Below are 26,233 nucleotides of genomic sequence, written 5' to 3'. Positions count from 1 at the left end.
AAGCAGACACAAAGACAAAAGTCCATTCAAACAGCCTTGGCAGGGTGAGGAAGAGTTTGTCCAACTGTGGAGTTCCTGGGTTGGGGCAAGGGAGAAGGGCATGCCTTGCTACGTCTTGACAAATGGAGATGCCACCGACATGAAGACAATCCCAAGCATATTTTAGGTGCTTATTTCTGAAGGCCCTACAAGGGGCTGAGAAACTAGAACACCAGGTTGTGGGAGGATATAGACTTTTTTTCTCATTGTTTTCTAATGTAGGTTAGTTAGAACGTCTAGAATACTGAAAGACCTCTTGTTTTCTATTCAAGGTAGATGAATGACAGTTATAGTCATTGAGGTCTAGAAGGACCTCAGAAATCACCTAATCCAGCATCTTCATTTTCCAGATCTGAAAACAGAGCCCCAGATAGATCCAGTAACTTGATCAAGGTTAGCACAAGCTCTCACTGTTTTGCCAGCCTCTACTGTGTGTATTGGAGAAGAGTGAGGGTGGGGAAGACAGCATTCCAACAGGTCTGTGAACCTTTCAAAATGCAAGCCAGACAAAAAGTGTATGCAGAGTACTTCCCTGGCAGATTTCAATCTACATGAATTAACTTGAAGATTTAAATGAAGACTTTAAAATGTTAAAATTATAATCATTACCCAGCCCTCTAAAAGTGTTCAGGTGTGAATACTCTGGAGAACGGTTTTCTGTTTTCCCAGAGGTGCTGGAGCCTATGAGGGGCTAGATGACTGCTGACAACACGGAGCCGGGGGGTTGGGGGGGGCGGATTGGAGCCAGATGCTGAGAGGCCTCTCCCGGCAAGTGTCACCAAGTTGCCTCAACTAGGCGCCCTCATTGTTTGCAGCAGACCACCTTTCAATTCCTTTGGCAGCTGAAGTCTGTACTTTTCAGTGATGGTCCAGTCTGATGACAATTGTCCACAAAACCAAGGTTAGCCAGCACGGAACCTCCTTGGCTTCCCCCAAACGCTCTAGGCCTCAAAGCCCCAGAGATAGTTTGATGAATGAGCCCACACCCTTGGAGCTTAATAGGACTGCTATCACCACTCCACAAGGGTGCCTACCATTTATGGAGCACTTACTGTATACAGTGCTCAAGACCTGTTATCTTGTTTCCTCTCAACATCAGCAATGCAAGGTAGGGGTAATGGCTCCCTGACTCAGAGATGAGGAAAGCAGAAGTTAGCCAAGGCTTAGTAACTCACCCGGGTAACTCACACGGCTAGTAAGTGGCAGAACTGGTTAAATTCTTGACTCTCAGACTCCAGAACCTCTGCCTCCTGGGTCAGGGCCCATGCAGGTAGAGCAGTACCCATGCACCCGCGTTCCAGATTTCAAGCTATTGTCAAAAGCCCTCTTAATTCTAATTTGTTTGGAATCCTGTCCTCTGAAACTTCATGTTTGTCATGCACACGTATGACTTCCTTAGATTTCTCTGCAAATTTCTACCAAATAAAACCATATGCACTTCCATAGCAACACTGCAACACAAATATGGTGTGTAATCTTTGTCCACTGAAGTACACAGCTTGAAAAGTTAAAAAAAAGAACACAACTACATCTGTGTACAGTTGAACTGAACCCCATGGCAACAAATACAAACATAAACTAGAGTTCTTCTCTTTAAGACTTTTCTTCTCTTTTCTTTGCAGGCAATAATGTTAGAACATCAGAAACTGGGTTGTAACACTTGTGACTAAGCAGGGCCCCAGTTCGGTGACCGATGAGCCGCCAGGGCGGCGCGGGCCTCCCGCGGGACAATGGCCCCTGCCCGCCGCGCGCGCCAGACCCGGCCCAGGAGCCCTGGCCGCCAGCGCTTGACGTACGCGGAGCCCCGGGGGCAGTGGCCCGGGCCTCGTGGAACCCGAGAGCCGCTGGCAAGACAGAGCCGGGTCAGGTCCACGCTGGAGGCCGGGCGCGACCTGACCCGCAGGAGCGCGGGTAGCCGTAGGGGAGGGACCGGGGATGCGGGGACGTCCTTGCCTGCAGTCGCCGTGCGCTGCCTCCGCACCCCATTCATCCTCCCCACGACCGTCCCAGGGCGGTGTTGCTTTGAGCCACTTTTCCAAACGAAATCCTCCAGCCTCACGGAGGAGAGCAACTTGCCCAAGCAGACTCCGCTGGAAAGGAGCGGGGAAGGGATTTGAATCCAGGACATTTTTTTTTTTTTTTCTTCCGCTCTATTTCGCGTGGCTCCCGACTCCTAGGGCGCCAAGGAAAGTAATTTGCGCCCCTTCGCGCCCCGGGTTGTGATTCTTCTGGGAGCAGCCGCCGGGTGCACCTCCTGGGGAGCTCTGTGGGTGGAGACATCGGCTGCGCTGAGTGATGCAGGTAAAGGAGGGTCTGTCTGTCTGCGGTCCCTGCTTCTCTTCTCTTATTCTCCCTCCTCCCAGTGCCCCAGCTGTTTAAGACTTTCTATGTCTTGACAAATGGAGATGCCACCGACATGAAGACAATCCCAAGCAAACTCTAGGCAACTGGGGTTGTGCAGTGATTTGCTCATGTTTCCCCAGGGAAGGGTCCAGCACTCACCAGCTGATGGGGGTCGGGGGTGGATTTCACTGAGTAAATGCTATTCTCTGTGTTTCACATTCATGAACCAGAGAAGCTTGTTATGATCAGCTGCTAAAACCTGAACGCTCCTTGGCTGCTTCCTCACTGGACTTGTGCTGAGGTATCCAGTTGACTACTGAGGGGATGGGGGTGGGTAGGTTGAGGGACATCCAAGTGGTGATAACAAGAAAACCTCCCATTTCTGGAATACTTACTAGGTGACAGGTGCTCTGAGAAGCTCTTGATAACATTTCATCCTCACAAATCCGGGGAGGCAGATAGTATTATTTATTGTCATTTAACACAGGAGAGTTCCAGAGCTCTAAGGGGTAGTCTGTTCTGTCCAAGATCCTGCAGTGGCAGAGCCGGTTCTGCCCAGGGCTTCGGACTCCAGAGCCTGACCAGGAGTGATTTCCCCATAGAAGGGGGTGGGGGCCACTCAACAAAGACACACACAAGATTGTGCCGAGAGAGACCGCATAATTCCTCAGACTCTCAGGCAGACTTGAACCAGCTTTAGGATATGGTCGGGGAGGAGGAGGAGAGAAGTAGGAACACCCCCGCTTCTTGTCCAGATCCAAAGAGGGGATCCAAGGTTCAGTCAGGAAGGCTCTTTTTTTAATCAATTGTTTTTTGTTTTCAGAACTAAAGTGGAAATGACCCAGTGAGGAAGGAAAATGAGCACGGCCTGCACTGGTCACACAATTAAAACATATACGCCGGCCAAAGGTACATCACTCCTCCACCCATCTTCGGAGAGAGAAGGGCCCTTTTTGACCGGGAAGTCTATTAAAGCATTCCACTGGGGAATTCTCTGCCCCTTCTGGAGAGACACTGTGAGAAAACCTTGTTCTTTAGAATGCAGCCACACAAAGTGTTTTGTGCAAATACCAAGCCATGATTCTACAAATGCAAAGAAGCATTAGGGATGATATGTGAACAAAAGCTGGACAGAGGATGCATGCCCAGATGCTGTCTTGGCCAGGTTGCAATTTGAATGATCTAATGTTTTCTGGCTCCTTCTTGCTTTGCTTTTCCAATTTGGTTTGAATATTTGCATTGCTGTATTATTTTTCCCTGTACAATTGCTGTTGTCTGTACACAATTAGGTCATTTTCATAGTTGGGTGAGGAGATACGGCAGACTCGAGATGAGCTGCAGCTGGTAGCTGGTTCCCTCCTGGGATGTGTATTTAGATCCCCATCCCTTTGGTCCCAAAGACACTACCTGCACCCAGCATCTAAAAGTTTTAATGTAAGTCATCCAACCAAGTGGAAAGAACCACGACATCCACTGTAATGGATGGGTAAGCACATCTTGTTTCTATAAGTTGTGGGTTGATTTGCTGATCTAATCATACTGTTCCTTGGGCCAAATCTAACCCTGTATTGCTATGCTCCAGACAAAAGAAAGGACTGTTTCCTGGCGGCCTGTGGCTTCTTGGTCTGTGGAAGGTCTGCTGAGGTAGACCCTGGGCAAGGAAGAAGGAAAAGAAATTAACAGGGTGAGGAGGAAGGACCAGCTGCCCCCAGAGGTGAGCCCAGAAATGCATGTAGATGCTCAGGCCATTACAGAGGCTGGACTTTGAGCTAGGACTCTGAAGAGTGAGAGAAAGGGGATCCCAAAGGAATGGAGGCTTATTTGGCAGAAGAAAGCTGATCAGGGCCATGTTCACAAAGTGTTCTGCAATCCCTCACTGGTGTAAACTCTCACTGATACACGCTGCACTGGTAGAGCTTTCTCAACTAACTGGAGTCTGTGGCCCTTTGGGCAAGGCCTGGGCTAAAGTTTTTGTTCGTGCTACCTTTGAAATAAGGTTGGGCTAAACAAATGGAAAGCGCAGTCTGTGATTATAGTCACTGGGGAAGCCCCCTGACTCTTAAAGTACTTCATAATCAGACATGACTGTACCCAGCTTACTGAATGGGCAGGACAATCTCTCTGGCTTAGCCTTCTCACTGTTTCCTGCTTGCTTCCTCTCTCGGTACCTTAGATCTGAATCTGTGACATTGGCCTTGTTTCTCCTCTCTTCTTCCTTCTTTTTATCTAAACCACTCATTCACCACTCATTTACTAGATATTTGATCACCTTCGATGTGTCAGACATGTGCTAGATGCTGGGGTTACAAGTGAGTAAGGAGTCTCTGCTCTCACGGAGTCTGCAGTCTAATGAGGGACACCCCCCATGAAGTGTGATGGGCGTCATGTGAAGGGAAACCCACACTCAGGTGCTGAATGATGGCTGAATGATGAGGCAGCCAACTCTGAGAGATGGGACACCTTACCCAAGCTCTCACAGAGGGCCAATGACAGGGCTGGAGCTAAAGAGCTCATTCGGGAGTAGAAGCCTGGCCTCTTGCCGCCACCTCCTTCCAGAGCCACACTCGGAATCTTCTCCTCTGGTTCGTTCTCATCCAGTTGCATGTGCGTCATACTCACCCTTTTCCCAAGACTGAGCTATTCCCACCTCAGTAAAATTCACATATTGTCACTAAAGCCAGATGTCCATTCCATCTCTAAGAATTGATGTGCTGATAACTTGAGCTGATAGACATATAAAAGTACCTTGAGAACTAAACCACAACACAAACCGAAGTACCAAAACTACTATCTAACATATTAATTCAATCAATGAATCAGTCAAGGGATCAATCATCAGTCAATACTAGGTTCTGTGGGGGTGGGACATGTCTTCATGTACAGTATGGCCCCATCCCTAAAGGAATTTGTGGACAAGTTGGTGGTACAGGGTTAAGGGGGGAAGAAAGTCGGCATTTATTGAGTGCTTATTGTGTAGTATGCACTGTGCTACCTGCTTTTCCTTACAGTATTTCAGATAATCCTCACAATCTAGGAGGTCAGAATGATCTTTCTTAATGTATGGATGGAATGCCCTCCCCCAATCCCTGTCTGTTCAAGCACAATGTAGCATAATAGCTAAAAGCCTTGGAACAGGACTCAAACTTGAATTCGTATCCAGGCAGTGTCAGTTACTTTCTGTATGACTGAGCAAGTTACTCAAATTCTCTGTGCTTCAGGTATAAAGTTGGGGTGATAAGAATGGTGGCAATTTTATGCTTTGTTGTAAGGATAAGGTGACCATACATGGGAAGTACTTGCCATAGTGCCCTGGTCCAGAGTAAGCACTAGATAAAAATTAGGTATTCTTATTATTATCCAGCTCCAATCCCTTTTTATTTGCAAAGCCTTCCCAGATCCCTCATCTGAATTGATCTCTTTTACTTCTGTATCCTCACATCACTGTGGGCATGCCTCAGCACATTCTTATGTGTACCCGGTTATTAGTGTCTGGCACGGAAAAGACATTCAATAAATGAGGATAGTTGGATGAATGGATGTTTCTGTCTCCTAGAACTCTATCCCATGCTCATAGAAGGCAGGTAGTATTGTGTTTCTTTCTATAAGGCAGACTAAACACCCGGATAGCCTAAATAAAATACAATAAATATACTTCGAATGCATGGCCAAACTCTCATGTGAATTAGGGAAATCCTCATGGACACACACACACATACACACACATAAAGAGGGGCTGGAATTTAGAGTGGTAAACTGCCACTGAAACTCTGCTACTCTGGGAAGTCTGTCTATCTCAGTGACTTTGGGGTTTGGTTTCAGGGGCTTTACGGAGGACAGGAGACAAGGCTTAATGCCCTCAAAAGACGGTGAGTTGGAACTGAGACTTCTCATAAAAGTGAGACTCACAAGGGATACTACTCAATGAAATGGTAGACTAGAAAAAAATCCTATCTGCAGTGAAGAAAAACAAGAAAATATCTACCTTGGCCTGTGCTCATAAGATGTTAAAATCACAAACTTCCCGTCTCACAGGTTTAGGGTTTGAATTTATATTATCTACATGGTCTGGGAACTTTAGCTGAAAATTAGTTTAAATTGGTCCCAGATTGGTAACATCTCAGAGCACCTGGCATCTTCACTGGAGGGATAGTCACCCAGGTCTCCTCACTGGAGTCTAACAGATAAAGCCCCACTGAACATGAGATCACAATCTAAAATTACAAACAACACTAGGACACAAGCTACCATGAATGAAAGCTAGTAGAAACTACAGAACTAGACATTAGAACAGTTATCATATATGAAATATAAATTGCTTAAAATGTTTAAAGAAATAAAAAGGGGAAACAAAAACATGAAAAAGAATAAATAAAATCTAAAAAGATCTGGCAGAATTGAGAAAGAACCAAAATACTACTTCTGGAAATAAAAAATACATAATTATTAAAATTAGAAACATGGTGAATAAATAAAAGTAGAGCAGATACAGGTAAAAAGAGAGTTAGGGAATTGGAAGATATATCTGAAGAATTTGCTCAGGATACAGCAAAAAAAAAAAAAAAAAAAAAAGGAGAAGAAATGGGAAACATAAGATATTGAAGGGTCAGGAAGAAAAAAAATAGAATATGAGAAAGGCAGCATTTAGATAAAATGGCTAAAAAGTTTCCAGAGTTAAGGGTAAGAAATAGGACTTGTTTAATCTTTGAATCTAAAGCACTTTGGCAAGTGCCTGGAATATAATAGATGCCCAGTAAATGTTTGTTGAGTTGAATCGACACATGTGCTGTAAAACTTGCTTATCCATTACTTCATACACCTATTTATTTTAAAAATATTCACCAAAGATACAGTTGTGAACAAAACAGACAAAATCCTTGTCTTCACTGAACTTATGTTCCGGATGAAGAAGACAGATAATAAATAAGTGAACACATTAATATTCAAGATATTTTTACATTGTAAGAAATGCTATGAAGGAAGTAAAAGGGTCATTTAACAGAAAGATTGGGAATAGGATATCACTGAAGAAGCGAGAGCTCAATGATAAGAAGTCAAGTGAAAACATTACAAGTGAAGGATACAGCAAGTGCAAAGGCCTTGAGTGAGAAATAACTTGGCATTTTTGAGGAAGAGAAGTCAGTGTGTCTAGAGCTCAGTGAGTGACACAAAAAATGGTCTGGGATGTGATCTGAGAGGTGGGCAGAAGCAACAGGATTTTTTTTCCCCCCTGAGAGCAGCAGGAAGTCATTGGAAGGTTTTAAGCACACGAGTGATGTGTTCTGTCACCCTGAATACTGGTGTGGTGATAGATTGTAATGGTAGCAAGAATGGAAAGCAGGGACCCCAGTTAGTGATTTTAGTCATTCAGGCAAGAGATGACAGCAGCTTGGACTAGCTTGCTGGCCGTGAGTATGGAGAAAAGTGGAGGGATTTAGATATATTTTGGAAGTAGAAACAGGGTATTTGGAGTAGATATAACAGGTGAAGGAAAGGGGAGGTGGGATCAAGCATGATTCCTAAGTTTTGGGATTGAGCAGCTGGGTGAATAGCGGTGCCATTTTCCAGACGGAGAAGAGTAGAAGAGTAGCACTGGGCGGGTGTGGGGTGGGAACACGAAGCAGGAGTTCTGTTTTGCACATGTTAAGCTTGAGATTACTGTTAGACATTTAAGCAGATAGATGTACATGAGAATATGGAGGAGCTCAGGAAAATGAGCCCCAAGCCAAGGAATGTTCCTATTTTGAGGCTTATGTTTCCTTCAGGATCTTCCTATAATGTAGGCTCGGACAGGGGTACATGTAGGGGACTGACCACTTCTAGCTACAGACTCTGTGGGAACAGGGTCAATGTAGCTCTGGAGTTCAGGAGACTCTTCCTGGCCCATTGCCCAACTCAGCAGTAGAGCCTACAGTCTTCCAGGCCCAACTAACCCTCATGCTTTGGTAGCTGCTGTAGTTTTAAGCCAATGTGCTTTTTGAGGGAATGCCAAAAGACTGAGTACAGAACTCAGTGACAAACTCAGGCGGTTCTTATGTGGGGAAGGGTGGAGAAGTCATCATATAATCTGGCTCCCACCAGCTCCCGCCCACTACCTCAGAGCATTGTATCTCAGAGATCCAAAGGAGTAGACTGTCAAGAACATGACGCATCAGAGATACAAAGGAAAAGGAGAACCCAGCACGAGGTAATGACCAGAAAATGCCATAGCCCATTACATAAGCGAAAGTGAAACCTCCGAGGAACAAATAAACAAAGGGTATCATATTGATATAAAAAAACAAGAAGCTCACTCTGTGGTTGCTGACATACATCATTGTGGAAATAAACTCATGTCCAAAGTGACTACGGTTAAACTCGGAACCACATGACAGGAGCTTTAGGAAGTTCCAAAATAATCAAGGATAATTTGAACAAAGTAGCTTTCTTCCCCAGGCTTATGGCTTTGAGAGAAAGGACAAGCATCCCTCTCTGGAGAGGAGGGACCACAATTCAAGGGGACCAAGTGACTCAAGGTAGTTCATATGAAAGAAGGAAAGTACCACTGCCTTGGAAAAGGACTGTAAGTTGACTGACATTAGTCAGGATTCAGCTCTCAAACCCATGAGACTGTAGTAGAATACTTTTCTTCTCAGCTACATATATATTCATACTTGCTAAGAAATTTTTCTCCTTTCATTTCTCAGGAAAACCAAGACTGTCACTTGATCCTGTACCTGATCATGTCACCCTGCCAACTAGGAAACTCAGAGCCAAACTGTGGCCCACCCTTAACTTATAAGTACATAAAACTTTAGGTAATATGTAGCTTGTGTGACCACCTCATTGTTGGCTTAATTTTGTTTTCATACCCTTATTTTTCTTTCATCCCCCATTTTATGATTTTTTAAAAACCAGTATATTTAACATACCAGGTGTTTTGGAATGAAGTAGAATACAAGAAAATAAATAAACTTTCTGCCCAAACAGGCAGCATGAAAAACAGGTACCTGGTGGTGTTATGATGTCTCAATGAACCAAACAGGTTCTAACTGCTGTCTGTTAGACATTAGGTAGACAGGAATCTTGCTGCAGCTAGAACACGGTGGCACGTTAAACGTTCATGAACAAAAGAGGAGGTATTCAAGGTAAGATGGGCAGAGCCAATAAAAACAATCAGCTATGCAATTCCAACTCCTTTAGGGGTTGATTTCCACCCAGCCTGGGAAAGGCTTCCAGGAGGAACTCCTTTGGCCTGCCTAGGTGGTTCTCTTACAGAAACTTGGTTGTACCCTGGGCATGGCTAGTCCCTCAGCTTCCACCTACTGGGATCGACCAGACTCTTGCCCAGACAAGTGGGTCAGAACCCACCCTTGACCTCTGGAATGGTTACTTTGCCTGCTATCTGATTATTTACTCACATTTTAGTAGTTTTATTCCTTTTTCTGTTTCTAAAAAATTACAAAAGTAATTCAATTTTTTAAATCACAAAAGTAATACAAAGGCAATAAAAATTCAAATAATACCAAAATATGTAAAATATAAAATCAAACCTCCCCTTCTTTTCCTCTCTTCTCCCATTCCAACGCTCCTCCCCATTCATCAAAAGTAACCGCCAATAACTATAGTATGAATACGTCTGGATCTTTTCTATACACATTCAGACATATTTACATACACATACATGTGCTTATAAAGTCTGTGTATAGCTTTATTTTTTTTAAAATAATTTTTCTATTCACATTACTCTGTAACTTGCTTTTTGCAGTCAGTAAAACATTGTGGACTCTACTTCTGTTACAGACATATCAACCACATTCTTTATAATGGCTACTGAATGAATCATGAAACTATACCATAATGTATTCAGCCTATTAGGGGACATTTAGGTTGTTTCTAATATTTTGGTAGGACAAATTAATGCTGCATCGAACATTCTTACACCTGTAACCTTTTACTTTTTTTATTTCTAAGAGCAGAACCGCTGGGTCAAAGGGTATGCATATGTATTGAATTTTAATTGGCACTGCCAAACTGCCTTCCAGAAAGACTGACCAATTTACACTTCTACCAACTATGAAAGGGTGGCCTTTGTCCACATTCTCATCAACAATGGATATTACCGTTTTTTTTTTTTTTTTTTTAATTTTGGCAGAACTGATTGGCAAGAGCATGGTAATTATTTTAGTTTGTATTTTCCTGATCAGTAGTAAGCATGATCATTTTTAGTCTTTTGTTATGGCTACAATGAAAGACAAAGCTGAAGGAGCGGTTTCGGTTTATTTCTTTTAGATACAGATGACCAATCCAAACAGTGATATTTTCAGCTACTGATCGCTAAGAAGATCCACGTTTGAATGTTACACATTTCCATGTTAGGAAAGTCAGTCATAATTGAACTCCCAAGGTCAAATTGCAGATGATGTTTATTCTGGGATTCACATAATGACTTTGGCCCAAAACAATTAAAGATGTCAGAACTATATTCTGATAATATTCCCTTGTATCAACACTATCATACTAGCATTAACAAGTAACAGAAACAACTCTGACCAAGTTATGGATAATAAGTTCATTCTACAACGGTTGGGAGCCCATGATTGGGCGAATTAATGGGATGACTGGCTCCCAGGAACCACCATGGTGGTCTCATAGCAGGCATGGTATGGCTGGGAGGTCACCTCGACACAGCAAATGTTTTAAGTTTCTTGATCTCTGTGCTCAAGAATCTACTTCTAGGGAGAAAGCATCTATTGGCTTAACTTGGGCCCCAAGAGAAGGCAGGCTGTTAATTACAGTCCCAACAGACTGAATCCAACAGGAAGAGATCCTTCAGAAGGAAATTGGGGTATTGTTAGGAAGTGAAGTGGATGCTAGTCAGCCAAAAACAAAACAAAACAAACAAAACTATCCCCTACACTAATCTTTCCAACTGCCATTTCTTCTCTTTACCTTGTAAACCTTTCAGTTGCCACAGTCATCACAGACAATCTGACAGACAGCATAGCAAACTGCTCTCACATCCAGAATGGGGACCTCATGGGGCAGAATAGCAAAGACCATCTTATTCCTTGCATTTTGTGCTATGCTTGCTCAAGTACTTTCTACTATTCTGGCCCTGGGATCAAAACGCTTAAGTCTTAGAATAAGAACCATTTTCCTGAGAGGTTATAATATTGGCTTTTTCTCACTCTCCATTCTCCTTGGTTATCCTTGAATTGCATAGAAATTCTGTGTATTCATTAATTCATTCATTCACCCATGTAACTACTATTTATAGAAAGCAACCTTGTGCTAGACATTGTTCTAGGTGCTGAGGGAACAGCAATGAAATGGAAAGACAAGGTCTCTGTCCTGGTAACAGATGAGATTGGAAGGAGTAAGCAAGGTTGGAATTTGGACTTTGGGTTTTACCTGAAAAGCAATAGAAAGCTATTCCAAGGTTTTGGGCAGGTAAGAAATATGATCAGATTATATTTTAGATACATTGTTCGAATGGCATGTAGAGAATGGACTACAAGGCGATAAGAACAGAGGCCAAGAGACCAGTCAGAGGACCAATGTAGTAGCTGGACGAGAAAAGATGTTAACTTGGACTAGTTTGGTGGCCAAAGAGAGAAAGAGATGTGAACAGAATAAAGAGATATTTAGGAGGTAGAATGAACAGGATCCTGTAGGTGGTGGGAGTGTTAGAGAAAAGGAAAGAGTCAGAGATAACTCTGACATTTCTGGCATAAGCAATTGGTTGAATAGCAACAACAATGGGTAACCCAGGAGGAGCTGGTTAGAGGCAAGTGGAGTAAAGGATGAATTAGCCGTGGGTCACACTGAGTACATGTGTGACTGTCGTGTCAAGTAAGCAGTTAGGTCGGGTCTGAAGGTCAGGAGAGAGATCCAGAATGTGGAGTTATTGGTGGTCACTAAGCCAAGGAGTTAGAAGACACTGTCCAAGGAGAGGATGTAGACTGAACAGATGGGTCACCTACGTTGAACTCATACCTTCAATAAAGGAACTCTGGAATAGTTTGCATCAGGAACTGTAACTTCTATATTCTGTGGAGCCCCACATTAATTCTTCTCTGCTACAGTTTTCTACAGTCTCCAATACCAGCCGGCCCCTTCATTTAAGGAGGTTAATAACTTAAGCAACATTAATGGTGGACCCACCATTTGGCCCAGCCCGTAGGAAGATTCTCAGCTAGTTCTGTTCAGTTCCATCTTGTTTGGAGGGAGACGTGTTCCTCGTCATACCCACATCCTCACACAAATTGTCCAGGTAAGTCTCCCACCTTTGATTCAAGGGATTACAGGTTTCCGGGGCCCCTGGACACAGGGCTACACAGGTTATGGGTTGGTGTTGGTGGGATGCTGGGGTCTACCCTTGAGGATATCCCAGCCCCGAGTTCCTTCTACTCTGTTCCTTGGTCTTCATTGCAAATTTGAGGATCCTCTTGCCTTCAGACAGTCCTCTCTGGTGCCACTTGCCCCACTCGTCTCCCTTCCTCACACCAGGGTTAGGATATCTAGTCATTAAATATGGAAAGACTGTACATTCAGTGGATCCTTGGGTCTTTGTTTCTGTTTCCATCTGAAGTGCCCTTAGGTACCACGGAGAGAGAAGGGGAAGGAGATACACAGGAAGCCCATTAATTGTCTGAGAATGCTGCCACACTTCCAGATGACAGGTTCACCTACTAATGTTTCAGGAATCAGCTAAGCTTCTGAAGTTCTTCATACTGCCAGGAGTAACTCAGAAGGCTGGGAATACGGGTGGAAACATCAGACACGCAAGCTGTTGAAAACCACAGTTTTGGTAAATATATGCACCGTTGTAAAACACATATTTGCAAAAATCTAGGTGTTTCCAGTCCAGCCCTCCCTATTAATCAAAGGATTTTCTTGAGCTCCATGGCCCAGTCTGTGATCCCAGTTCTGACCACTGCTGCCCATGCAAGTCTCAATGAATTCCTCTCAGAGCCGCCAGACTCCCTTGGCTGGCGACTTGTTCCTCTTGGGACAGTGTTTTCCTGAGCAGAGCAGCCCGGTCCCCAGCTGTGCAGGGCCCTCTCTCCGGTAAGAGGAAACCCTTTCAGCTTAGTCCATGAACACAAACATTCAAAAGCAAACATTCAAGAGCCACAGATCGTGTTCACATAAATAAAATAGGATTGAGAAAAGCTTCACCCCAAGAAACCAAAGGGGTGTTTAAAAAACTGCCCCTCTGCCGTCCAAGTAGGCAGGCAGCAAAGCCACAGCGATTCCAAAGGCTTGTGTGCTTGGTAGAGCTGGGTGGCTGAGGCCACAGGCCTTTGAAGAGGAAACGCCATCCCTGGGACAGGCAGGCAGCCAGCCCGAGTCCTGAAAGCACCAGAGAGAAGCAGAAAGCAGTGAAAGGGAAGGGGGAGCACAGCTGGGAAGTGAAAAGCGGGAGGAAGGTGCAGGGAGAATAAATGGGGAGATTCTTCCCAACTGTGCTCCGCACACCCAGACCAAAGAGTCACTCGACAGAGCAATTCACCGTGCCCCTGAGATGGAGCTGAGGCGTGGAGAGTCCTGGGCAGCGGGCACAGCTCAGGGTGACTAAGGCTCCGAGGAGGGGTGTGTGTCCTCGCCGAGGGGTGGAGATGGGTGGTGGTGTCTGGGCTGAGAGATGCCTTTACTTTGAAAGCTTCGGAGGAAATTAACTTTACAAGGTGCCTCCCTGTCTCCCAGAGTTATTAAAAGAAAGGAGGGAGCAAAGAAGAAATGGAAAAATGGTAATACCTCAGGAAGGGCTGAGTGATCCCAAATGAAGGAAATGGGAGGCAGATTAAGTGATGAATGTGCAACCTCCCCTCAGGGAGGAAGAGCTCCGAGTGTGACCTTGTGCAAATGGGGAAACACACACACACACACAAAGCACAACAACCAGTGTGGCCAAGGACAAAACACACAGAAACACGTACATACACCCTCTGAATATCTAGGATGAATGACTAATTAAATATCCTAAGAACTGCCAAGTAAAAAGTCTGTTGGTACTTCTGTCTCAACAGGGCAGCACTGAACGCTAAAGGAACGGCAGCGAGTAAGAGACGTGCTGTAAATCATGGGGTCCCGAGAAGGTACAAATCTGGGAGCCTTTGCGAGTCCTAACAATGGGGGCCATAGATGGATATCTAGAAATCAATTGCTCTTCTGGTGACGAAGAGAAAAAAAAAAGCACTAGATCTAAACACTCTGCAAAAAAAAAAAAAAAAAAAAAGCACAGCCAACTGAAGCCATCCATTTCACAGGGTAGGAAGCCAGGTGTCTTCCTATATGTTAAAAATCTCGAATTTAAATTCTTAAAACCCTCCTGTCTGACAATAATCCTCAGATCAGATGAGGCCACCCTCGCCCAACTCTGGCAAGCCCTGTCAGTATTTGAAAGCGCCATCCCTAGAAACTTGTGCCTGCCCAGACACGTGCACCACAACTGCCTTACATTCAAAGCTGTGTTCAGGTGGGATAGCAAATCGCAGGGTTGGGAAGAATACAGCGGAAGACAAACAGCCCCCTTACGGCACCTCTTCGGTCTCTTCACTTCTACGCCCTCTAGTCCCCCAAGCCCCTTTGGATGGCAAAGCTGGGACCTTCCCTAAGCCCCTTTGGATGGCAAAGCTGGGACCTTAACGCCTCTGCAGGTGACTCAGAGTGAGTGGCCTCCTAGTGGAGGGGCACCTTTGTGCTTCCAGACAGTGCTGAGTTTGCCTGGTGGTGCAGGAAACATCTCCAGCTGGTTTCTGCAGGCTCCTTCATCAAAGCTGCTCTCTGGGGGCTTCCCTGGTGGCACAGTGGTTGACAGTCTGCCTGCCAATGCAGGGGACACGGGTTCGAGCCCTGGTCTGGGAAGATCCCACATGCCGCGGAGCAACTAGGCCCGTGAGCCACAACTACTGAGCCTGCGCGTCTGGAACCCGTGCTCCGCAACAAGAGAGGCCGCGATAGTGAGAGGCCCGCGCACCGCGATGAAGAGTGGCCCCCGCTCACCGCAACTAGAGAAAGCCCTGGCGCAGAAACAAAGACCCAACACGGCCAAAAATTAATTAATTAATTAATTAATTAAAAAAAAAAGAATAAAGAATAAATTTTTAAAAAATGTTTAAAAAAAAAAAAGCTGCTCTCTGAACTTCTCTACAGGGGAAGCCCTTGGAGGCTTAGGAGTTTTCTTTACCAATTTAACAGAGTATCCTGACTGAATTACTTCAGGACAGACGGTGACCAACCAAAGTACACGAGGTCATGATGCACAGCTCTAGTCTCCATGGGCTAATTTTTATTTTCAACTTTCCTAATTATTTTGTGTGTGTATCAATAGACTTAGAAACAATCAGCCACAGCATATTGAGTGTTTACCAGGTGCTAGATGCTTTATATATACTACTTTATGTAATTTTTAGCCTGAGACAGGCACCATATTATTTCCTGGGTTAATTGAGACTCAGAGAGGACGTACAGCTTGCAAGAGGATATATGACTAGAAAATCATAGTCAGGATTTGAACTCAGTTCTATTTCACTCACAAACATGTTCCTTCAATCCGTATACTGGATTGGCTCCTGGGACCAAAGACGGATTTACTTCTGCAGCAGGGAGAAATTGGTACGAAATCCCATGCTGAGCTGAACCTTTAACTAGTATAACTCAATGTTCTGTCTCTGACATCGACCAGCAGGAACATTAGAGAGGCAAGGTTAGGACACTGTATTTAAAAAGTTGAATAATTTCCTAAATATCTCCTAATCTCTCATTGACATATGTTGAGCCCATTAATATTTTCAGTCTACATCAATCTCTTGAATACTAGGTTCCATATGTTTATTATTTTCTACATTTGTTACATTTTTATGTATCCTGAAATTACTTTTACGTTTCAAGGGACACCCTCGCTCTCTATTACTCCTGCATTTAATAAATTGGTTGATGGAATCAAGATCCAAAACAAAAACAAACAAAAACCCTCAACAGACTGAAATGAAAGAATGAAAATAAGTAAGAATAAATGACAAGTCATGAACTGAGGTTCAGCTGGTCAGCCAACTGACTACAGAATGATGGTGAAAAAAGTTGGATGCTGTCACTCAATGGTCAGCCATAGATGTGGTGATCTCAGGCTGCCCAAACAGAAACATAGGGTCTAGGACAAAGGGTGGGAGAGCTCTAGTTTAGTCTACACTGTATATATATTAAGGCATGTTCTAGACACACAGCTTTAATAGCAACAAATCAAAAAAGAATGATGAGAATGATGAGAAAACCACATTTCATGAAAAGAGACCTGGGTGTGTGTGTGTGTTGAGAGAGAAGTGGAATTAACTGTCTTGAAACATTTGAAGTTGGCGGAGCGGCTTCAGAGGGAAGAGCTGGAACCAAATGGAAAGCAATTTCAAGCGGCTCAGTGTAAGGGAGAATTTTCTATCAGAACTGCCAAAACAGAATGCGCTGCCTCAAATGGTGATAAGCCTTCCATCCTTGGAGATATTCAAAAAGAGGCTGGATGACCACTTGTGAGAGACGCTTTGGAGGGAATTTTGACATTGGAGGTGGGTGAGGCCGGGGAGGTGATTCCATGACCTCTAGGCTCCCTTCCAGTTATGATTCCCTATTTAATATCTCTCACCCTTCATTCACCATCTGGGCAATCCCTAAAAAAGCCAGTAATCTCTCAAAGCTTCAATTTCCCCTTTGGTAAAAGCATTACATAAAACCTGTGAAATCACAAGTTTAATGTGAAAAATGCTAGTTATATTTTACTAAGATTCATAATTACATATTTTTTTAAATAAAAAATATTCATGAATCACATAAAAATCCCCTTGCTTAACCCTCTGAGTCACCTTTGGAGGCCCTGGACTAGTTGATCTCTATGATCCTTTTGGTTCTGAGATCCTAAGATTCTGTGGTTCTGCGGATTTCAATCATATACTTTGAAGGTCGTGACACACAGGGGAAAGCTGTTTGGAAAGATGACAAGACCACTAAAAGGAGATGCTCATTTGAATTTCCTCACATTCTCTATGTCACTTGGGAAATTTTGTCATTGCTGCAAATGAGGGAAAAGCCCTACAGAATGACTGCAAAATGAAAGTAAAATGTTTTAACTAGGATCCATCTCTCAGCTCTGCTTCTAGCTTGATTCTCAGGCTCGTTCCCCTGGTGGCACCAAAAATGGTCACAGCAGTTCTAAAGCTCACATCCCCACATGAGTTAGCCCAGTGAGGAAGAGAGATGGAGTTCTATCATTCCTAGCAAAAATCGGAGGCTCCCTCTAGTATGGATTTCCATGCCCATTCTTGAACCAATGACTGTGGCTGAGATGGTAGAATGGGGAGGGGGGCATCAATCCCAACTAGACCATACAGCTGAGGATGTGGGGAAGTGGCTCTCAAAGGAAATGTGGAGTACCACACAGAAGGACTCAGCAACATTGGCTAGTCCAGCCTTTGGCTGCCTAACATCAACCCACAGGTTCCACACATACAGGTCACATTCCTTCCCTAAAGGGACTTCATGTGAAATCTTTTTATTACTAAATCTAGATCCAAGTCCAGTATTTCATGTCAGTGTGCAAATTATGTCAAGTGACTCTTCATGGTTCAGTGATCTGTGGGTAAATAATAAGTTCAGCCACACCTTATATATAATAGGAAAGAGAAAACAAAACTGCAATAAAAATTCCAAATTGCAAAGGGGAGAATGTAGAACATCCAGTGGCTATCAGTCCTCACACATATTACAATCTTTTTGGACAGAAATGGCAGACTCCTTTATCTTGCAGTGAAGTGGCGGTCTGGGGCTGCCTCAGTTTCACTCTCCAAGAGGATCCCCCTTGTCTATTATTTCTGTGCAAGAACCTCTTCATAGGACAGGACAGCTTTAAATGCTGTTACTCTTTGGTGTAAATGGGAATGTATATTTGGTGGAGGAAGGGGTCCCAAGGACTGCTTTCACGGTTGGGCAATCGTGGAGTATCTTCCTCAGAGTTGAAGGTTCCTCTGTAGTATAAATCCCTCATGACTTCAGTTGGCTCCCATCTATGTGCTTCTGGTTGTGATGGTTAATTTTATGTATCAACTTGACTGGGCCACGGGGTAGCCAGATATTTGGTAAAACATTATTCTGGATGTTTCTGTAAGGATATTTTGGAATGAGATTAACATTTAAATCAGAAGACTAAGTAAAGCAGACTGCTCTCCCTAATGTGGGTGGGCCTCATCCAATCAGTTGAAGGCCTGAATAGAACCAAATGGCTGACCATCCCCTGAGTAAGAGAGAATGCCTCTTGCTTGACCACCTTTGAACTGGGACATTCCTTCAGACTCAAACTGAAACATCTGCTCTTCTGGGTCTTAGCTCGAGCACTCACCCTGCAGATTTTGGGACTTGCCAGACTCCATAATCACATGAGCCAATTCCTGATAAATCTATTTCTCTCTCTACATGTATACCTTCTATTGGTTCTGTTTTCCTGGAGAATGCTGATAATACACTGGTCAATTCCATGGGTTAGTAATAAAAGTAGAGATCTAGCTGATTGATACCTTCATTTAGAACACAGGTTTGGGAAGGCTGTAAATTAATGGCTTCTGCATCTATATTGGCCTCTTTTTGGGGACAATACAATGCAATGACCTGGAGAAGGGAGGAACAGCTACTCTCCCTTTGCTGGAAAGCTGCACACCAGCTGCATCTTTTCAAGAGGCATGGATGTCCCTTTTGACAGGTTGGTGGGGGTGGGTATAACAAGCGGATTCTAGAAGAGGCCTGGGAGATCACACTTATTCTAGGTCATAATTTTTCTTTATTGTACTTTTCCCTTCTTCCTTCTTTTGCTCAAACTAACTTAACTTTATGCAGGAATCTGGCTTTTCCATTCCGTCAAGGATCCAGACGGCTGCACTCAGTTGATTTGGATTGCAGGTCACAGGCAGAAACTGTTTCTTGTAGCAAAGCCCTATTTCATTCCTTCTTGTTTTTAGAGGCATAAGCTTCAAAGAAAACCTCTCTTTCTTGTAAAAATTTACGAAGGCTTCAACCTGTAACCAATACGTTCCTAAAACCTAAACTTTCTGTCCAAGTCCCTTAATGCTGCAGCCCAGGGAGACATATGGGCTGAAGAGCCCAATATACATTAGCCAATGGAGTAACCCACTGTTACAGTACCACAAGATAAGAATTGCCAATGACCAGCTGTGTTAAAGACTGTTACTTGTCCCAGTACCCATTTAATCCTCCTCCTTAGTAAGAAGAGCCACAATTTTTAATTAGGCACATTGCCAACCTGAATAAAGACTTCTTCCCATTCCCTTGAAAGCAGGTGTGGCTACATGGCCAAGTTCTGCATATGGGATGTCAACAGAAGTGCTGTGTGCAACTTCCAGAAACTGTCCTTAAAGGGCCAGTTAAGATTATTTTTCCTTTTACAGACCAATCTAATCCTTACTAACACCCTAGCCTAGGATACAGAGGGTTTCCTATCTTGATTCATCCAATTTTATAATCCAGGGGCTGTAACTTGCCACCCTTCATTTCCTGGTATCAAATTCTGACATAGTTGACAGAAAATCTAACTTACACAAACTTGATTAAGGAAAAAAAAAAAAAAAAAGGAACGTATTGGCTAATATAACTGAACACTCCACAGGGATAGATGCGCTTGGCTTAATCTAAACCCAATCAGCCTCCTCTGAGTTGTCACCAGTCTCAGGCAGGCTCCCCTTACAGTAGCAAAACAGGCTAACCCGCTTTTAACCTTACATCTTTATAGCAGGACAGAGTCTATCTGCCTGTTCTGTAGGTCCCTCAGATTGTACCAGTTTAGGTCACCTGCACAGTTCTGATCCAAACACAAGATCACAGGAGTGGGATACTCTGATCTGTTGAGCCTGATGAAAATCCACCCAGGAGCTAGGGTTGGGCTTAATCCCATCCAAACCAGATGGCTGCGAACAGGAAGGAGCTGGTAGTTTCCCAAAGGAACTCAAGTAGGGTTACAAGAAGGGGGATGCATGTTCAGTAGCAAACAGCAGATTTTTACCATACCCTTCAATATAAATTATATTTGTACCATCACTTGGCCTAAGCTTTACAGATTCATTACTACCCTTTGGAGAAATACTAAACAAGACTATAGGAGATTACAAAATATTATAAAGTACTTTTGGGTAGACTAAGCTACAGGATTTCAAATAAAGTATTTTTTGATGGGCTAAGAAATAACTTGCTTTCCTTCTCACTTCTAAGGGGCACACACGTTTGGTAGGGGAAAGGAGGATTTGATTGCTTAGGAAAAAAAAAAAATCAAACCAAACCTCACAACTCGTCTCCTTGGCATTTGGGAAAGTGAGAAAGAACAGCTGGATCATGCTCTCCCTTAGACTGTCCACACACAGGTCAGCCACAAACAGTAGCTTCCTTCTTACAGAGTTGCATGAATTCATTACCTGGAAGACTGGATGCCTGCTCTCAACTTGGCTTTCCTGGCCACCTCAAGTTTTCCATTTCCAATGCACAGAAGTTTTGTTTGTGAGGGTCCAAATGCGGCAGAAACTATTCACAAGCTTCTAAGCTGCACTTGCTGCGTAGGCCAAGGGTGTTGGCTGAACAACTGACCAACCTTTCCAGGGAGAGATCTGAAGCAGGTAATTTGAAAAAACACCTTCCAATCCATCAGGAGCATGGAAAAAGTTGCTGTCTCTTCTATGTTGGTGGAAGCTCCAAAGCACAGCATCACAGCATCTGGTTAACCAACCACTGAAACTTCAAAACACAGAGATCAGACTCTACTCTTTTTCTTTAGGAACACAGAGGAGCAGTCAAGAGTAGGACCACAGAGCTCTAGGAAAAATAAGACTGTCTTTGCACCAGATTCATACCATATGGACTTAAACTAGAATCAACTGTTCAAGGAGCCAAAAGAAATCATGATACCAAGAGGTGATGTGTGACAATCTCTCCTCACAGTAAAAATAACCTAGAGTGCTTAGCAGAAACCTGGGAGAAGGAAAACCTTTCTGAAATAAAGTGAAACCATTATTTGATAGTCCCTGCATTACCTACACCTGAGGGGGATGGAAATTTCCCTTTTAAAAATCACGAGGCTTAGTTTACGTCTCCTTGATTATACAGTTCAGAGCACTTGCTTCCATGAAATTAAGAATTAAGACTCACATTTCACTGTTTACAATGCCTTTCATTTGTCTTTTCATGGATTTTCTCCAACCATCCCATTTCCACTTCTGAAGCCATTCCCAAGATTTCCAACAGGTCCTCCTGAGATTATACTTCCTCTCCCATGATCGTCCTAGCTCCCCTGAGCCTGTCCTGTCCAGAGGCAATGCCCGGCAGCTCTCAGTTGGATTCACCACTGTACCAAGCACATGTTCCTTCTGCAGCTCAACGTAAGGTCAACTCGACAATCATTGACAGCTATCTTTGTGTCCTTATGTCCTTTCCACGTGGGTCCCCTTCACAATATAGTCCTGGACAGTCATGTTCCCTGAGGTCTGCTGTAACAGCTTTGAGCAGTGTTCAACTTAGCAGCGCACAATTCATAATGGACAATGAAACAGACTTGATGCTATTATGTTGGAATCCACTGAAAGAAACTGGTGCTAGCATTAACAGCTGGTTTCAAAGTAACCAAAGTGACTGAAGTTTTTATACCCAAACCAGCAAAATATGTGAGTAACATGGCTGAAAGACTCAAGAACTAAACACGCTAGAAGAAACAGCCTGCTGTCCATCAACAAAGAGAGAAACCTCCAAGAAAAGCGGTTTCACAAACCATGAAAAAACTGTCCTACTTTTTCAAAAAATTCATTAAAGTAGCCGATTAAAATAATTATCCATTTTTAAGTGGCAGTAAACTGTAATATTCTCTCTAAATTATCATGAAACATAGTATGACTTCAGGATGGCTTGGTGACCTGGACAGAGCCCACCTAGGAGGCCAATTAGCCTAATGGTTAAGGACATGACCTCTGAAGCCCACCTGCCGTGGCTTAAATCATGGCTTGCCTAGTTACTTACATGTGACCCATCTGGTTTGGACCTTAATTTCCTTTCCCACATAAAATGGGGATGACGGTACTGTATTTTATTGACTCTAGAGCTCACATTTTAACATTTTTGATATCTTTAGGGCCTTAAAAAGGCTGGTGGCCAGGCCACAGTCATGATGTACCTGTCATTCATTGCTTGTGCATGTGTGGACTTGGTGGTTGATTCTGGTGGCAAAAGTCAACATCAGCAACCCTTCAATATCGCATTCCACAGACCATCGTCCTAATAACTGTTGACCGAAACCCTTCTATTAACATCTTCTGATCAAGAAAACACCAGCATTAGAACTTGCAGAATGGGTGTCAATGACTTTGAAGGAAATTGCACAGTCGTGGAGCACGTCATTAAGTATTGCTGCATCGTGAGGTCTGAGTCATGAAGGTCAGGCTGTGAAGTTTTAGGAATGCCTTACCCAGTGAATTTCACTTGTTTAAAGTATAAGCACAGAATGACATAAAAGTTTGTCTCAATATCACATTACATCAATTCTAGCTATTTTTTCAATATTTTAACATCTCAAGTCAGGATGTGTCATACAATTAATTAAGCCATGTTTTTTGTTCTTAGTGGTATACAAAGTGGTGTGTCTTACAATTGATGGAGTCTGAGAGTTGTTGGAATAAAATGCCAAAAGAGCTCTTTACATAAGTATAAGCATTCTAAATTGAGTTTTCAAAAAGCATTGTCATAATTTAATTGGCAGCATTGTTTTCATTCTTAGTGTTACATAAAATGGCACATCTTATAATTAATGACATTTTGGATTCAATGAAACTCAGCAGTACCTACCTCACAGGATTGTGAGGATTCAGTGATTAATGTTTTAATGTGCTGAGAATGGTGCCTAGCTTATGCTAAATTCTATGTTTTTAGCTATTAATATTAGTCTATCAGTCAGGGGCTTTGCTATAGATTGAGAGATATCAATCTATAACAAAGCCTTAAAAATTTGTTTTCAACTTAGAGAGCTTCCCTACTTCTCCCACCTTATCTCAATACCCAGTCTTTATTGAGGGCTTACTTTATGCCAGAAACTGTGCTTGATACGGTGACGCAATTATCACCCACAGTTTTGGACTTCAAGACCGAGTAAACAATGAAGAATTTTATCAATAATTATATAGACAGGAAGAAAGATAATACCAGGTACCGACAGGAATTAAGAGAAGGAAGAAAACCCAATGTCCATCGTTTACCATTTAACAGTGTTACCTAAGGATAAGCTTTAACCACTATGTGACTTGATTTTCTCATCTGTAAAATGGATTTATCATAAACCCTGTCAATAATGCTGCTTGCAATAACATGAATCAGTTCCATTTTCCACCTAGCCCCTGTTCACAAATGCATGTGGGCTCAAATCCTTAACTCTTGGCCGAAGCAAGGAATATGAAAGAGGGGGTGAAGGTGGGTGAGGAAGTGGCAGGCTGTCTCAGGAAGTGCAGAGGCAGAGGGTGAGTTAATCTCAGAGAAGGCTGATGAGATGGGCATCGACTACCTGGGAGATTTCTGGACTAATTCTGTTTTCCTAGAAGTACAAGTCAGACATAGGACTGATTCACAACTGTCGGAATTGTGCTTGGTATTTAGTAAGCTATTAATACACATTGTTTATTACTCTTATTATAGTGTGATATTAAAAACACTTAACAATCAGTATAGTATTAGCATCAGCCAATCAGGAGACACATGCAGTGTGAACATAACTATGGGTTCTACATGGGAGGATCACAGCAATTACAGGTCAAGCTGGGTCTCAAAGGAGAGGGAGAATATGCTCACAAGGAGAATATGAACAAGGAGAAAGGCACTTCAGGGGGAAAAAGGCTGGGACGTATATATGGTAACCTTCTTGTTGTTTTACAATACTGAAGTAAAGGGTGGAGATGAAAGAAAGAAATGGCTGCAAAATTAGTTTGGGGCCAAGTCATGAAGAGTAAGCATTTGGTACTTTATTCAGTAAGAAAATAAAACCGGCAACAGCAGAGTTGTGTAGTAGCTCACCAAAGGCTAAAGGATGCATTTGGTTATGAAGTTCAAAATGAGTGCAGCCCACCACACTCCAATATGGAAAATGTTTACATTTTAGTTCATTTTAAAGAACATATGCACAGATACTTTACATAGCTTCCAGTTGACCCAAGTTGAAAGAAAATACTTTGTAATGAAGTACAGATCCCCAAAGGTTTATTTAAGGGCCTATTTTTATTTAAATAGTCTTCATTTTTTGAAGCATTATCCTCCAGTACAACTCTGGTTTCAAAATCAGTATTTCTCAAATGTTCATGAAACTGGAAATTTCCATCCATGATGGAAACAGATTGGTGCTCTGTGCATCTGATCAAACCAGTAGCAACAGAATGTCAAACACAAATGGGAAGCATTAAAAAAAAAAAAAAAAAGCCCATAATGGCAACTCAAAGCAGCAATGGCATCAAATAGGAACTGAAATCTCTAGTTAAAGCCAATGAAGGTTTGCAGGTTAATTTTGAATTTTACTCCTTATGCTATTTCAACTCAGAAACCTCTTGCTACTCAAATTCAAATAAGTGTGCAGTGGACATCTGTTTGTTACTTTTGTATTCTCAGGAACAACCTTTCGTCACCTGCTCCCTACACCTTTCCCTTTTCTGATAATTTTCCCTTCCTTTGCGGGAACTCCACATCAGCTCAGGAATGGAATGTGATCCAATCTGGATAAAATAAAAGTTCTTACTCCAAATTCTACATAACTTGCTGCCAAGCTTTGGTTATGATGATGTAAGCTGAAACTGTCAACAGCTGTCACCTACCATCCTCACCTCACTGCTTCCCACCTCAAAGAGGGCATCCCCACAGATAAAGTCTGCCTGGAAGAGAAAACCAATCCAGGAAAAAAATCAGGGTCAAGTATGGGAGGTGGAAAGATGGCTTCTTTGGTTCTTTGGACCCAGCCATGCCTGAGTTTCCCTGTGTAGGAGCCAGTAAACTGCCCTTCATGCTGATGCTAGTTTGAGTTTCTGACACTTGCAATTGAAAGATGATTGGTTAATAATCAAAAGTATATAATATCTACCTGAAAATAAACAACACATTTTAAGACAGTAATTTACAATTAAATAAAAGCAGAGTAGGTATCTTTACTTAATATTTAATGACTGATAAGAAATCAGGTACAACACACTGTATATGCCAACCAAATTAAACAAAATGTATAAAGGAAATTGTTGGCCTCATAGTTATGTGTTTAACATTTTACTATACATTGTGAAACCTGAATCCCATCACTTGCTACAGAGAAACAAATTGGCTCAACTACACTTAGGAATCTTAAATATTATAGTAACTCTCTTTAATTCATATTTATAATATGAACAGGTACAAGTCTTGTTTGCTGTAAATTTATGGCTGTTAATCCCATATGTAATAATTAGCAATTATGAAAGGCCTACCTTCCCTTTGAAATCATTGTTTAAAAAATAAAGAGGGCCAGGTGGAACTTTTCTTTTAAAATGTGGTTCGTGAACAAAATGCAGGATGTTGAACTTAACATGGGTCAGGGAGTTTGTTTATTCATCAGAATTTGTCAGGAATCCAAAATGGTGAAGGCCTCTAAAAAAGAAATTGGGTTGTAATACTACAAACTTCTAGGGCTCTCAGTGAATTATTCCAATTCACCCCCTCCAAGCAGTTGACATGGTTATTCACTAAAACACGTGTTTATTGTAAATCCTGTGGGAATAAATGTGCATATTAATCAAATGGGTTGATAGTTATGTTAAGGGAACTCTGCTAGCTAAATTCTTTCCTA

At 42.8% G+C, this 26,233-nt stretch overlaps 1 long non-coding RNA gene across 1 annotated transcript; it reads left to right on the top strand.

Moving 5' to 3' along the window:
* The first annotated feature begins 2,239 nt into the window (after nt 1-2,239).
* On the top strand, nt 2,240-24,866 carry LOC309636981. The gene is made up of 3 exons (XR_014250334.1): nt 2,240-2,340; nt 3,206-16,186; nt 16,514-24,866. It is a non-coding gene; the product is annotated as an uncharacterized lncRNA (long non-coding RNA).
* The last annotated feature ends 1,367 nt before the right edge of the window (nt 24,867-26,233 follow it).

Source organism: Balaenoptera physalus, assembly GCF_965194825.1.
Source record: "Balaenoptera physalus genome assembly, chromosome: 1".
Taxonomy (NCBI): domain Eukaryota; kingdom Metazoa; phylum Chordata; class Mammalia; order Artiodactyla; family Balaenopteridae; genus Balaenoptera; species Balaenoptera physalus.
Note: the sequence above shows the minus strand (reverse complement) of the source record. Positions and strands in the feature narration are given on the sequence as shown.